Source organism: Rattus rattus, chromosome 7 (assembly GCF_011064425.1).
Source record: "Rattus rattus isolate New Zealand chromosome 7, Rrattus_CSIRO_v1, whole genome shotgun sequence".
NCBI classification, from domain to species: Eukaryota; Metazoa; Chordata; class Mammalia; order Rodentia; family Muridae; genus Rattus; species Rattus rattus.
Window position 1 is genome coordinate 49542065 of NC_046160.1, and position 13919 is coordinate 49555983.

A 13919-nucleotide genomic window follows, 5' to 3' on the forward strand; every position below is an offset into this window, starting at 1 on the left:
ACAGTGACCCTGCCTTTCCTCCTAACTCATTCTCCTTGTATGTTTTATACTTTCTTCTTCAATCAAAAAGCTCTTTTCTGTCATAATCTATAGTGCCTCCTTCAGTTATATCTGAGAATGTTGACATCAATTAAAATCCATAACTGAAGGATTTCACTTCTAATGTCCTGTACAACCTTAACTTTTAAAGACCTGTCCTTCTGGTGATCTTGCAGAGTTTTCATGTCAAGGCCTGATAGTCCCGCATGGCGGCGACCTGCACCTTTTCGCACAGAGTCCCTGAGCTGCAAGCTGAGTGCAGAAGCTCAGCCATGGAGAGAGTGAAGATGACGCCTCCCTAGAGGGAGGCTGGGAGGGCCACATTTTGTCGGTAGCCCGAAAATCTTATTAGTCTTATTGAAATCATATATTTTAGCTTGATAGGTAAAAGTTTTATTTATAAGAGCCTCTGTTCCACATTTCAGGTATTTGCTAACTGTCACTCATTATAATCCTAAACTAGAAAACCTCACGCCTCTTAACAGAAGCCATTGGCAAGGGCAAAGCCCTGTTGCATAGCACCCGGCCATCAGCCACACCTGCCCCTGAATTTGACTCCCGTCCCACCAAACAAAACCGAGAATGGCTGCCTTTAAGAAAAAACCTCCTGGCAGATTGAGATCTCACAGTAGAGAGGGAGTTGACCTTCTGACCTTGCTCGGCCCTGTAGAGACTCTGAGTTGTGTGTAATGATTGGCGCAATATTCATAAATAAAAATTTTCACTGTGATAAAAAAAATTATTTTTATTGTGCAACATCTTAGTTTCTCAATGTATGATGATTGATAATTTTGCTATGTAGTAGCCTTGTGCTGCCATTTTTATTCTTTTTAAGGTCTGTATGGCTTCTAAGATCTTCTGTTATATAGTCTCAGTTGGGAAGTCTGGTATAGTTCTAAGAGGTCTGGGTTTTATATGAACAAGGCTTTTTACCCTCATTGCTCTTTTAATATTTCTTTTATTTTTTTCGTATTTTTTTCCTTATATGATCAGGAATATGTTCTTTTTCTGGTTCAAACTTACTTGGGGCTCAGACTCTTTTATTGCTATTTTATTTATCACATTTCTAAAAGCATTCCGGGTTTGCCCCCCACAAACCCTCTATCCTGAGATCCCCCTCACCCTTGTTTCCACATGATGGGGCTGTCTCCTACACGCATCCATGCCTCACCAACCTAGCATTTCCTTGTATTTGGGATATGGAGTCTCCACAGGATGGAGGACTCCCCTTTTCATTGGTGACAGATAAGGGCATGCTCTGCTACATAAGCAGCTGGAGCCGTGGGTCCTCCCTCATCTTCTCTCTTTAGTTTGTGATTTGGTACCAAAGATCTGGGGTTCAATTGGTTAATATCATTGTTCTTCCTATGACTTTGCAAACCCCTTCAGCTACTTCATTCCTTCACCTAACTCTTCGACAGGGTCTGTAGAGCTCAGTCCCTCAATATTAAGGAGCATCCACATCTGTATTGACTAGCTCTCTGGTAGGGTCTTCTCAGGGTAGCCATACTAACCTCCTCATCTTACAAGTGCTTCTTGTCATGAGTAACAGTGTCTGAGTTTCGTGGTCTGCCAAAGGGATGAATTCTTATGTAAGAAGTGGACGGCCTTTCTTTCAGTCCATTCTCTACTTTTGTCCTCATGCTTTTAGATAGGTACAATCTCAGATAAAATTTTGAGATGGGTGGGTAAAAGCCATCTCAACCTGGGGCTGGTGAATAATCTCTGAACAGTAACTTCAAGCAGGATTTCTACCTTTTTTTTTTTTTTTTTTTTTTTTTTGGCTAATGTCTCCTGTTGGTCTTGGGAACTTTGCTTTTCTGGCATCTAGGAGTTTCTAACTCGCTAGGACCTAGTTTTCCATCCTCCACTGTTTCCACCTCTATTCACCCCTCAACCCTCTGGACTTCCCCACTCTCTCTCTCTTCCCACACCTGATCCTTCCCCCATTATTCTCTCCTTTCCTTACCTTTACAGGTCCCTTTCCCTCCCTATCCACTATTATTTGTTTCACCTTTTTTCATGTTTTTTTATTTTTAATTGATATATTTCTTTATTTACATTTTAAATGCTATACCTTTCCTGCTTCCCTGTCCAAGAACCCTCATTCCTCTCCTCCTCCATCAGGGTGCTCCTCCCATCCACCCCCCACACCTCGCTACTCCCCACACATCATTGCACTGAGGTCCAACTTTGGCAACCAAGCGCTTCTTTCCACTGTGCCCCAACAAGGCTATTCTCTGCTACATATGCAGTTGGAGCCATGGGTGAGTCCATGTATAGTCTTTAGTTAGTGGTTTGCTCCTGGAAGCTCTGGTTTGTTACATTGTTCTTCCTTATGGGGTTGAAAGCTCCTTTCAGCTCTTTCAATCCTTCCTCTAATTCCCTCAAAGTGTGTCCCAATCTTAGTTCGGTGGTTTGTCACTAGCATTTGACTTGTTTTGGACATGCTCTGGTTTTGTCTCTCATGAGATGTCTATCCAGTCCTTTCATGTACTTCTTTTAGCTTCATCAATCTTATCTAGTTTGGTGGTTACATATATGGGACCACATGTGGGCAGGCTCTGAATGGCCTTTCCTTCAGTCTCTGCTTAACCTCTTACCTCCATGTCCCTCTTTTATGTTTATTTTTTTCCCACTTTTAAGGAGTAGTAGAAGTGATCCCATTTTGTTTCATCCTCTTCTGAGCTTTCTGTAGGTCTGCTTGATTGCATCTGATAATTTGAGCTTTTGTCTAATATCCAATTATCAATGAGTGCATACCATGGTGTTTTTTCTGTGATTGGGCAACCTCACTCATGAAGATATTTTCTAGTTCATTTCCATTTGCCTATGAATTTCATGGAGTCATTGTTTTTGATAGCTGAGTAGTACTCCGTTGTGTAGGTGCACCACATTTTCTGCATCCATTGCTCTGTTGAAGGACATCTGGGTTCTTCCCAACTTCTGGCTATTATAGAGGAACATGTGTCCTTGTTATATGTTGGAGCATCTTTGGATATATGCCCAGGAGTGGAATAGCTAGGTCTTCAGGTAGTATTATGTCCAATTTTCTAAGGAACCTCCAGTCTGATATCCATAGTGGTTGTACCAGGTTGCAATCCCACCAACAATGGAGGAGTGTTCCTCTTTCTCCACATCCTCACCAGCATCTGCTGTCACCTGAGTTTTTTATCTTAGCCATGATGACTGTTGTGAGGTGAAATCTCAGGGTTGTTTTGATTTGCATTTCCCTTATGACTAACGATGTTGAACATTTCTTTTAGGTGCTTTTGGCAGAATTGGAATATTTCAGCTGAGAATTTTCATTTAGATCTGTACCCTATTTTTAGTAGGGATTATTTTTGGCCCTTCTGAGTCTAACTTCTTGAGTTCTGTATATTTGAATAATAGCCTCCATCAGATGGTACAGGTAAAGATCTTTCCCAACCTGTTGGTTGCTGTTTTGTCCTAATTACAGTGTCTTTACTTAACAAAAGCTTGGGTAGTTTTATGAATTTCCATTTGTTGATTCTGATCTTAAAGCATGAGCCATTGGTGTTTTGTTCAGAAATTTTCCCCAGTGCTCAAGTATTCAAGATCTTTCCTTACTTTTTTTTTCTATTACTTTGAGGGTATCTTGTTTGATGGTGGTCATTGATACACTTGACTTAAAGTTTTGTACATGGTGATAAGAATGGATCAATTTGCAGTCTTATACATGCTGACCTCCAATTGAACCAGCACCATTTGTTGAAAATGCTATCTTTCTGCCATTGGAAGGTTTAGCATCTTTGTCAAAGAACAAGTGGCTTTAGGTATGTGGGTTCATTTATGGGTCTCCAATTCTGTTCCACTGATCTACCAGCCTGTCTCTGTAAAAATTAACTATACAATATTTATGACTATTGCTTTGTAACACTACTTTGGAAGTCAGGATCGCATTCCCCCAAAAGTTCTTTTTTATTGAGCAATATTTTTTGTTATTCTGGATATTTTGTTATTCCAAATGAATTTTCAAATTGTTCCTTCTTATTTATAAAGAATTGAGAAGGAATTTGATGGGGATTGCATTGAATCTGTAGATTGCTTTTGGCAAAACGTCCATTTTTCCTGTATGAATCCTGCCAATCCATGAGCATGGGAGGCCTTTTTCCATTTCTGAGATTTCTTCAAATTTTTTCTTCAGAGATTTGAAGTTCTTTTATACAGATCTTTCAGTTGCTTGGTAAAAGTCACAACAAGATATTTTGTTATTTTCTGGGACTATTGTAGGGTGTCATTTCCCCAATTTCTTTTCTGTGTGTTTTTCCTTTGAAAAGCGAAAGACTACTGATTGTCGAATAATCTTATACCCCAACATGTTGGCTGAAGTTGTTTATCAGGTTTAGTAGTTCTGCTGGAACTTTGGGGGTCATTAAGTATCTATCATATCATTCGCAAATATGATATTTTGATTTCTTCCCCTTCCAATTTTGTATCCTTTTTTGTCCCCCTTTTGCCTTTGATTGACTTTGCTAGTACTGTATTGAATAGGGGAGAGAGGGGCCTTGTTCAGTCACTCATTTTAGTGGAATTGTCAATTTTCTCCATTTAGTTTGATGTTAGCTACTTGTTTGCTGTATATTGCTTTTTATGCTTAGGTATATGGACCTGGAATTTCTGTTCTTTCCAGGACTTTTATCAAGAAGGATGTTGAATTTTGTCAAATGCTTTTTGGCATATCTAATGAACATGATCATGTGGTTTTATCTTTGATTTTGTTTATATAGTGGATTACATTGATGGATTTCAGTATATTAAACCATCCCTGCATCCCTTAGATGAATCTTACTTGATCATGATGGATGATCATTTTGTTGTGTTCTTGGATTTTGTTTGCAAGAATTTTATTGAGCATTTTTTGGTCAATATTCATAAGTTAAATTGTTCTTAATTTCTCTTTCTTTATTGGGTTTTTGTTTGGTTTTGGTATAATAGTAATTTTGTCTTCATAGAAGTAATTTGTTAGTGCCCCATCTGTTTTTATTTTGTTCAATAATTTGGACAATATTTGCATGAGTCTTCTATGAAGGTCTGATAATTCTGCACTAAAACCCATCTGGACCTGGGCTGTTTTTGTTGGGAGACTTTTAATGAGTGCTTTATTTCTTTAGAGTTATGAAGTTGTTTAGATGGTTTATTTGTTCCTGATCTATCTTTTGGTACCTGTTATCTGTCCAGAAAATTTCCATTTTCTGATTTTCTAGTTCTGTTGAAATAGGTTTTTTGTAGTAGAATCTGATGATTTTTTTTAAAATTTCTTCAGATTCTGATGTTATGTCTCCCTTTTCATTTCTGATTTTATTAATTTAGATACACTCTATGTGACCTCTGGTTAGTCTGACTAAAGGTTTATCTATCTTGTTGATTTTCTCAAAGAACCAACTGTTGGTTCTGTTGATTCTTTGTATAGTCCTATTTGTTTCTATTTGGTTGATTTCAGCTCTTAGTTTGATTATTTCCTGCCCTCCACTCCTCCTGAGTGTATTTGCTTCTTTTTGTTCCAGAGCTTTTAGGTGTGCCGTCAAGCTGCTGACATATGTTCTTTCCTGATTCTTTTCGAAGTCACTCAGAGCTATGAGTTTTCCTCTTAGCACAGCTTTCATTGTGTCCCATAAGTTTGGGAATGGTGTATCTTCATTTTCATTAAATTCTAAGAAGTCTTTAATTTCTTTATTTCTTCCTTGACCTAGTTATCATTGAGTAGAACATTGTTCAACTTCCATGTATATGTGGGCTTTCTGTCATTATTGTTGTTATTGAAGACCAGTCTTAGTGCGTGGTGATCTGATAGGATGCATTTTTTTATGTCTTCCTGTATCTCTTGAGTCCTGTTTTGTGATGGATTATATGGTCAATTTTGGAGAAGGTTTCATGAGGTGGTGAGAAGAATGTATATCCTTTTGCTTTAGGATGGAATGTTCTATAAACATCTGTTAAATCCATTTGGTTTGTAACTTCTGTTAGTTTTAAGGGCATTTCTTATTTTAGGTTAGGGAAATTTTCTTCTATAATATTGTTGAAGATAGTTACTAGCCCTTTATGTAGAATGTTTCCTCTCTTCTACAGCTATTAACCTTAGTTTTCATCTTTTCACTGTGTTCTTGATTTCCTGGATGCTTTTTGTTAGGAGCCTTTTGCATTTGTATTATCTTTGATGGTTATATCAATGTTTTCAATGGTATATTTTGCCCCTAAGAATTTCTCATCTATGTCTTGTATTCTGTTGTTGATGCTTGCGTCTATGTTTCCTGATCTGTTTCCTAGGTTTTCTATCTCCAGTGTTTCTCCTTTTATGCTTCCTTTATTGTTTTACTTTATCCATTTTTAAATTCTGGATGGTTTTGTTCAGTTTGTCTCCTGTTTGGCTGTCTTTTCCTGTAATTCTTTAAAGGATTTTTGTGTTTCCTCTTTAAGGGATTCAACTTGTCTTCCTGTGTAGTCCTATATTTCTTTAAGGGAATTATTTATGTTCTTCTTAAAGTCCTCTATCATCATCATGAGATGTGATTTAAAAATAAACCTTGTTTTGAGGGTGTGTTAGGATATCCAGTAATTGCTTTGGTGGGAGAACTGGGCTCTGATGATGCCAAGTAGTCTTGGTTTCTGTTGCTTTGCTTCTTGCACTTGTCTTTCTCCATCAGGTTGTCTCTGGTGTTCACTTGTTTTGTTGTCTCTGAAAGTGGCTTGACCCTCCTGTTGATCTGTGTTTCAGCAATCATGTGGACCTGTTTTCTTTCAGCTTCATCTGGGATCAGAGGGCTTCTCCTGTGTTTGTGTGATCTGAAGCCTCCAGGAAGGTTTCTGAGTGAAGAAGAGTTGTTATTACCTCTTCTTTCAGGTGTGCAGGTGCTGCTGGTGATTTGCTTTCAGCTCTCAGCATAGGCAGAAACATGAAGGGTCCTGAACCTGACTGCTCATAGGTTCCTGTAACCAGAAGGCACAGAGGGAACTACACAGGTCCCTCTTGGATCAGGAATGTGAGAAGTGGCAGTCTCCCCTGACATATCAGGATTGTCTGCACTTCTGAGGGTCCAGCTTTTCCCCCCATGGGATTTGGGTGCAGGGAGCTGTTGGAACTGGTTCAGGTCTGTTCCAGCACAGGCAGAAACCAGCAGGTTCCGTCTACCAACTGTTCCAATATTCTTGTATCCAGGGGCCACTAGAGAGGTTCCTCTTGGGCCAGGAATGTGGACAGAAGCGGATGTCTCTCCTTAGGTGTCAGGATTTTATGCACTTCTTGGGTCCAGCTCTCTCTCCCATGGGATTTGGGTGCAAGGGAACTGTTGGACTCATTCAGTTCTGTTATGGGCACAGGCAAAACCCAGCAGGTTCCTCCCAGTTTGCTTTCTTTATATCCTGACAAGTATATAAGTATGTCTTTAGTAATGGGGTATTGCCAACTAAATTTTGTGGGTCTGACAAAAATGAAAATTGCCTCTATTATTTGGATCTTCAGATATTTTCAGGCAATAACTCCTAGGGAAGTTTCCTAACACTAGCAATACACTTTTCATTTGCCAACCTATGACTTCTACAAGCAGCATTTTCTACCTATGAAAGGTGCCTTGACTAATATATTAATGAGCTTACAAACTAGTGAGTTTCCATAATGCATCTTCATATATTCTTGGTTTTGTTTAATTATCCTTCATATTAACACCCCATATTCATATACCACCTCATTCTCATATTCATTCCCTCCATTCCATATTATAAGTATTTTTGTATCTCTCTTTCCTTGGGTATTTTGTTCTTGTTCTCCTTCTAATGGCCCCTTTCTAGATTTCTGTCCTTTATGTGAACTTCAGATTAAACACACTAAGAATTTATCTAGAATGCTCATATGACAGAGAATATATACAACTTGTCTATCTTTCCCTGTGTTACTTCATTAAGTACATTTTTCACTTACATTTAGTTTCCTAAGAAGCTCATAGATTCATTCTTATAGCTGAATGTAATTTTATTATGTATACACATCACAATTTCATTATCTATTTTTTAGTTGATGGGCACATAGGCTGAACCTATTTCCAAGCTATTGTGAGTTCAGTTGAAAGGAACACAGATTTTCAAATACCTGTTACTTGTATGTATCTTTGTGTGTAGTAGTATACACCTAACTACATAGTAGCATACACCTAAGAATGTAGTATAATACACCTAAGTACATAATAGTGTACACTTAACTATATAGCAGTATACACCTAAGTATACAGTGATATATATGTATGTAGTATACACATAAGCACATAGTAATATGCACCTAGATATAGTAGTATAAACCTAAGTAGTTTGTGTATATACTTAATATTGTACACTCCAGTAAAATATATTTTCAGGGTTTTTGAGTAAAATGCCCAGTGATTTCAATAGTTACTGTGTGACTATGTATTCCCAACAGTTTTCCCCACATTTTCTTATTACTAATTTAAAAATAATTTAAAAATTTGTTGTAAAGTAACTTCAAATAAATTTACCAAAATTAATGATATCCAAGCTAATGTTTATATATATATATATATATATATATATATATATATATATGTGTGTGTGTGTGTTATTTTAAAAGACCCTGTGAAGCCTTACACTATATGTTACACTTTATTTTTTGATTCACATTTTATTGGATATTTTATGTATTTAAATATCAAATGTTATCTTCTTTTATGGTTCCCCCCTCTATCATCCCCTGACATCATGCTTCTATGAGGATGCTTGCCCTACTACCAACCCACTCCCAGCTCACCACCCTGGCATTCTTTATACACTGGGGAAATGAGTTTTCACAGGATCAAGGGATTATACACCGATTAATGCTGGACAATGAGATCCTCTGTACATATGCAGCTTGATCCATGGGTCTCTACATGTGTATTCTTTGGTTGGTGATTTTAGTCCCTGTGAGCTCTGGGGGTTCTGAATAGTTGATATTGTTGTTTTTCCTATGGGCTTACACATCTTTTCAGGTCCTTCAGTCTTTTTTCTAAGTCCTCTATTGGGGTTCCTGTGTTCAGTCTGAAGATTAACTGCAAGCATCTGCATCTGTATCAGTGAGGATCTGGAAGAACCTCTCAGGAAACATCTGTATCTGGCTCATGTCAGCAAGTACTTCTTGGCATCAGCAATAGTGACTGGGTTTGTAGCTGTCTATGGGATGGATACCCAGGTGGGGAAATCTCTGGATGGCCTTTCTTTCAGTCTGTACTCCAGTGTTTTTCCCTGTATTTCCTCCTGTATCTTGTAATGCCTACAAAGGAGAACAAAAGCATCCACATTTTGGTCTTCCTTCTGCTTGACCTTCATGTGTTGTGAATTGTATCATTGGGTAAGCTGAGCTTTTGGGCTAATATCCACTTATCAATGAGTGCATAATATGTCTCTTTTGTGATTGGGTTGCCTCACTCAGGATGATATTTTCTAGTTCCATCCATTTGCCTATGAATTTCATAAAGTCATTGTTTTTAATAGCTGAGTACTAAGCCACTTGGTAAATACCCCACATTTTCCAAATCCATTCCTCTGTTGAAGGACACCTGTGTTTTTTCCATCTTCTGTCTATTATAAATAATGCTGCTATGAGCATAGTGGAGCATGTGGACTTCTTATATGTTGGAGCATCTTTTGGGTATATGCCAGGAGTGCTATAGTTCTGCTCAGTAGTGTTATGTTCAATTTTCAGAGGAACTTCGAGACTGATTGCCAGAGTGGTTGTACCAGCTTTCAATCCCAGCAACAATGGAGGATTGTTGCTCATTCTCCACAGCCTTGCCAGCATCTGCAGTCACATGAGTCTCTAATCTTAGCTATTTTGACTGGTGTGAGGTAGAATCTATGTGGTTTTTTGATATGAATTTCCTGGTTGCCTAATGATGTTGCAAATTTCCTCATGTGCTTCACACCTATTTCATGTACCTCTGTTTGTTTAGCTTTGTACCCAATTTTTAAATAGGTTTATTTGGTTCGAGTCTAACTTCTTTAGTTTCTTGTATATATTGGATATTAGCCCTCTAATGGATATGGGATTTGCAAAGATCTTTTCTTAATCTGTTGGTTGTCATTCTGTCATCTGTCTTACATAGGTTTTGCAATTTTATGAAGTCCTGTTTGTTGATTCTTGTTCTTAAAGCATAAGCCATTGGTGTTTTGTTCAGGAAATTTTCTCCTGTGCCCATATGTTCAGGCTCTTCCTCAATTTCTGTGTTATTAGTTTCACTGAATTTGGTTTTATCTGGAGTTTCTTGATTCAGTTGAACTTGAGCACTGTACAGAATAAAAGAATGGGTTGATTCACATTCTTTTACATGATGACCTCCAGTTGAACCAGCACCAGGATTTGTTGAAAATCCTGTCTTTTTTTCTACTTGATTGTTTTAGCTCCTTTGTCAAAGATCAATTGGCCATAGGTATGTGGGTTCATTTCTTGGTCTCCAATTATATACTATTGGTCTACTTGCCTATCTCTTTACAAATACTATGGAGTTTATATCATGATTGCTCTGTAATACTGTTGGAGGTCAGAGATGGTGATAACCCCAGAAGTTCTTTTATTGTTGAGAGTAGTTTTTGTTATCTTTTTTTGTTACTTCAAGTGAATTGGCAAATTGCACTTTCTAACTCTTTGAATAATTGAGTTGGAATTTTGATGGAGATTGCGTTGAATGGGTGGATGGCTTTTGGCAGGAGTCCAATTTTCAGTACGTTCATCCTGCCAATCCATGAGCAAGAAATATCTTTCCGTCTTCTGAAATCTTTTTCAATTTTTTTCTTCAGAGTCTTGAAATCCTTGTCATACAGAATTTTAACTTACTTGGTTAGAATCACACCAAGGCATTTATATTATTTGTGGCTATTTTGAAGGGTGTCATTTCCCTAATTTCTTTCTCAGCCTGTTTGTCCTTTGAGTACAAGAAGGCTACTGATCTGTTTGAGTTAATTTTATATCCAGTCACTTTGCTGAAGTTGTTTATCATGTGTACATTTTCTATGGTGGAATTTTTGTGGTCACTTCAACATACTATCATATCAACTGCAAATAGTGATATTTTGAATTATTTCTTTCCAATTTGTATCCTTTGACCTCTTTTTTTGTTGTCTAGTTGCTCTAAGTACGAATTCATGTACTATATTAAATAGGTAGGGAAAGAGTAGGCAGCTTTGTATAGTCCCTGATTTTAGTGGAATTGCTTCAAGATCCCCTCCATTACACTCCCTGGATTACAAAGATAGATTTCTTATTGAAGTGCCCATGCATCCATGGGATGAAGCCTACTTGATCATGATGGATAATTGTTTGATATGTTTTGGATTGCTTTTGTTTAGATTTTTGTGTATTTTTACACTGATATTAATAAGGGAAATTGGTCTTATGTTCTCTTTTTTGTGTCTCTGTGTGGTTTAGGTATGAACATAATTATGGTTTCATAGAGCAAATTGAGTAGTGTTCCTTCTGTTTCTATTTTGTGTAATATTTGGAAGAGTATTGGTAGTAGGTCTTCTTTGAATGTCTGATAGTGTTCTGCATTAAGCCCATCTGGTCCTTGGAGGTTTTTTGGTTGGGAGAATTTTCATGACTGCTTCTCTTTCTTTAGGGGTTTTGAGACTCCTCAGATGGTTTATCTAATCCTGATTTAACTTTTGTACCTGGTATCTGTCTAGAAATTGGTCCATTTCATCAATAGTTTCCAGTTTTTTTCAGTATAGCCTTTTGTAGTAGGATCTGATAATTGTTTGAATTTCCTCAGTTTCTTTTGTTATGTCTCCATTTTAATTTTTGACTCTCTTAATTTTGATAACGTCTCTGTGCCCTCTGGTTAGTCTAGTTAATAATTTATCTTGTTGATTTTCTCAAAGAACCAACACCTGGTTTTGTTGATTCTTTTGAATATTTTTTTGTTTCTACTTGGTTGATTTTTTGCTTTTAGTTTGATTATTTGCCAGCCGATTACCCTTTTGGGGTGTACTTGCTTTTTTTGTTTCAGAGTTTAGGTGTGCAGTCAATGTATACTTTTTCCAGTTTCATTCTGGAGGTAAATAGTGCTCTGAGTTTTCCTCTTACGACTGCTTTCATTGTGTTTGATATGTTTTGGTATTTTGTGCCTTCATTTACATTAAATTCTAAAAAGTCTTTAATTTCTTTAATTTTTTTCTTGATCAAGTTATCATTGATTACAGCATAGTTCAGCTTTCAAGTGTATTTGGGCTCTCTGTTGTTTTTGCTGTTGTTGAAAACAACAGCAATAGTCCATTGTGATCAGATAGGATGCAAGGACTTACTTCAATCTTCTTGTATCTATTGAGGCCTGTTTTGTGAATATTTTGTGAATATTTCTTTAAGTGCTTTTTGGACCTTTGAGATTCCTCTGCTGTGAATTCTCTCTCTCATTCTACACCCCATTTTTACTGGTATTTTTTTTTGAGTTTTAGATGTTAGCTTCTTGAGTTCTTTTTATGTGTTTGATATTAGCTCTCAATCAGATGTGGGGTTAGTGAAGATATTTTTCCCAATAAGCATGTTGCTGCTTTGTTCTATTGATTGTGTCTTTTGCCTTACAGAAGTTTTCTATTTTAATGATGTTTAATTTATCAATTCTTGATCTTAGAGCATGAGCCACTGGAATTAAATTTAGAAAATTTACTACTGTGCCAGTGTGTTTAAAGCTCTTTCACAATTAGACTTCTATTTGATTCAGTGTATCTTGTTTTATGTTGAAATCCTTGATGCCCTTGAACTTGAGCTGTGTACTGTGAGATAAAAATGGGTCTAAACCCACCTACACTATTGCTTATGCCATGAAATGCAGGCCTGCAGGAGACTGATATAGCTGTTTCCTGAGAGGACCTGCCAGAACATGACATATATAGTGGCTAATGCTAGCAGACATCCATTGAGCTGAGAATGGGATTCCCATTGAAGGAGTTAGAGAAAGGATTGAAGGAGCTAAAGGGGCAACCTCATACCAACAATACCAAGCAACCAAAGCTCCCATGGAATAAACCACTTCCAAAGGAGTACATATGGACAGACCCATGGCTCCAGCTGCATGTATAGCAGAGGATGGCCTGGTTGGGCACCAGTGGATGGTAAAGCTCTTGGTTCTGCCAAGGCTGGCCCGCCCCCTGTGTAGGGGAGTGTCATGGTGGGGAGGCAGGATAGGGTGTGAGGTTGTGGTGCATACTCATAAAAGAAGGTGGAGGGTGATAGGATAGGTGGTTTATGGACAGAAAACCAAAACCAGGAAAGGGGATTACATTTGAAATGTAACAAAATACATATCAAATACAAGTACAGAATGGGTATATTTTCATTTTTTACACACCAACTCCCGGTTAGACCTGCACCATTTATTGAAGATGCTTTCTTTTTTCCACTGTATATTTTTGACTTCTTTGTCAAAGATAAATGAACACATGTGTGTTGTTTTAACTCTGATCTTCAATATTATTTCATTGATCAACTTGTCCCTGCAATAATACCATGGAGTTTTTATCACAGTTGCTTTGTAATATACTTGGCGGTCTGGGATTGTTTCTCCTCCAGAGGTTCTTTTTTGTTAATAATTGATTTTACTATCCTGGGTTTTTTTATTTATCCATAAAAAATGAGAATTGCTCTTTTCATGTCTTTGGAGAATTGTGTTTGGATTTTGATTGGGTTTAACTTGGATCTGTAGATTGCTTTTGATAGGGTCGTCATTTTTACAATGTTAATCCTGTCAATCCAGGTACGTGGGTGATCTCTCCATTTTCTTGAGAGACTTGAAGTTCTTGTCATACATCATACAAACTATTATAGTTTGTATATGCTTGGCCCAGGGTGTAACACTATTAGAAGATATGACCCTGTTGTAGTTAGT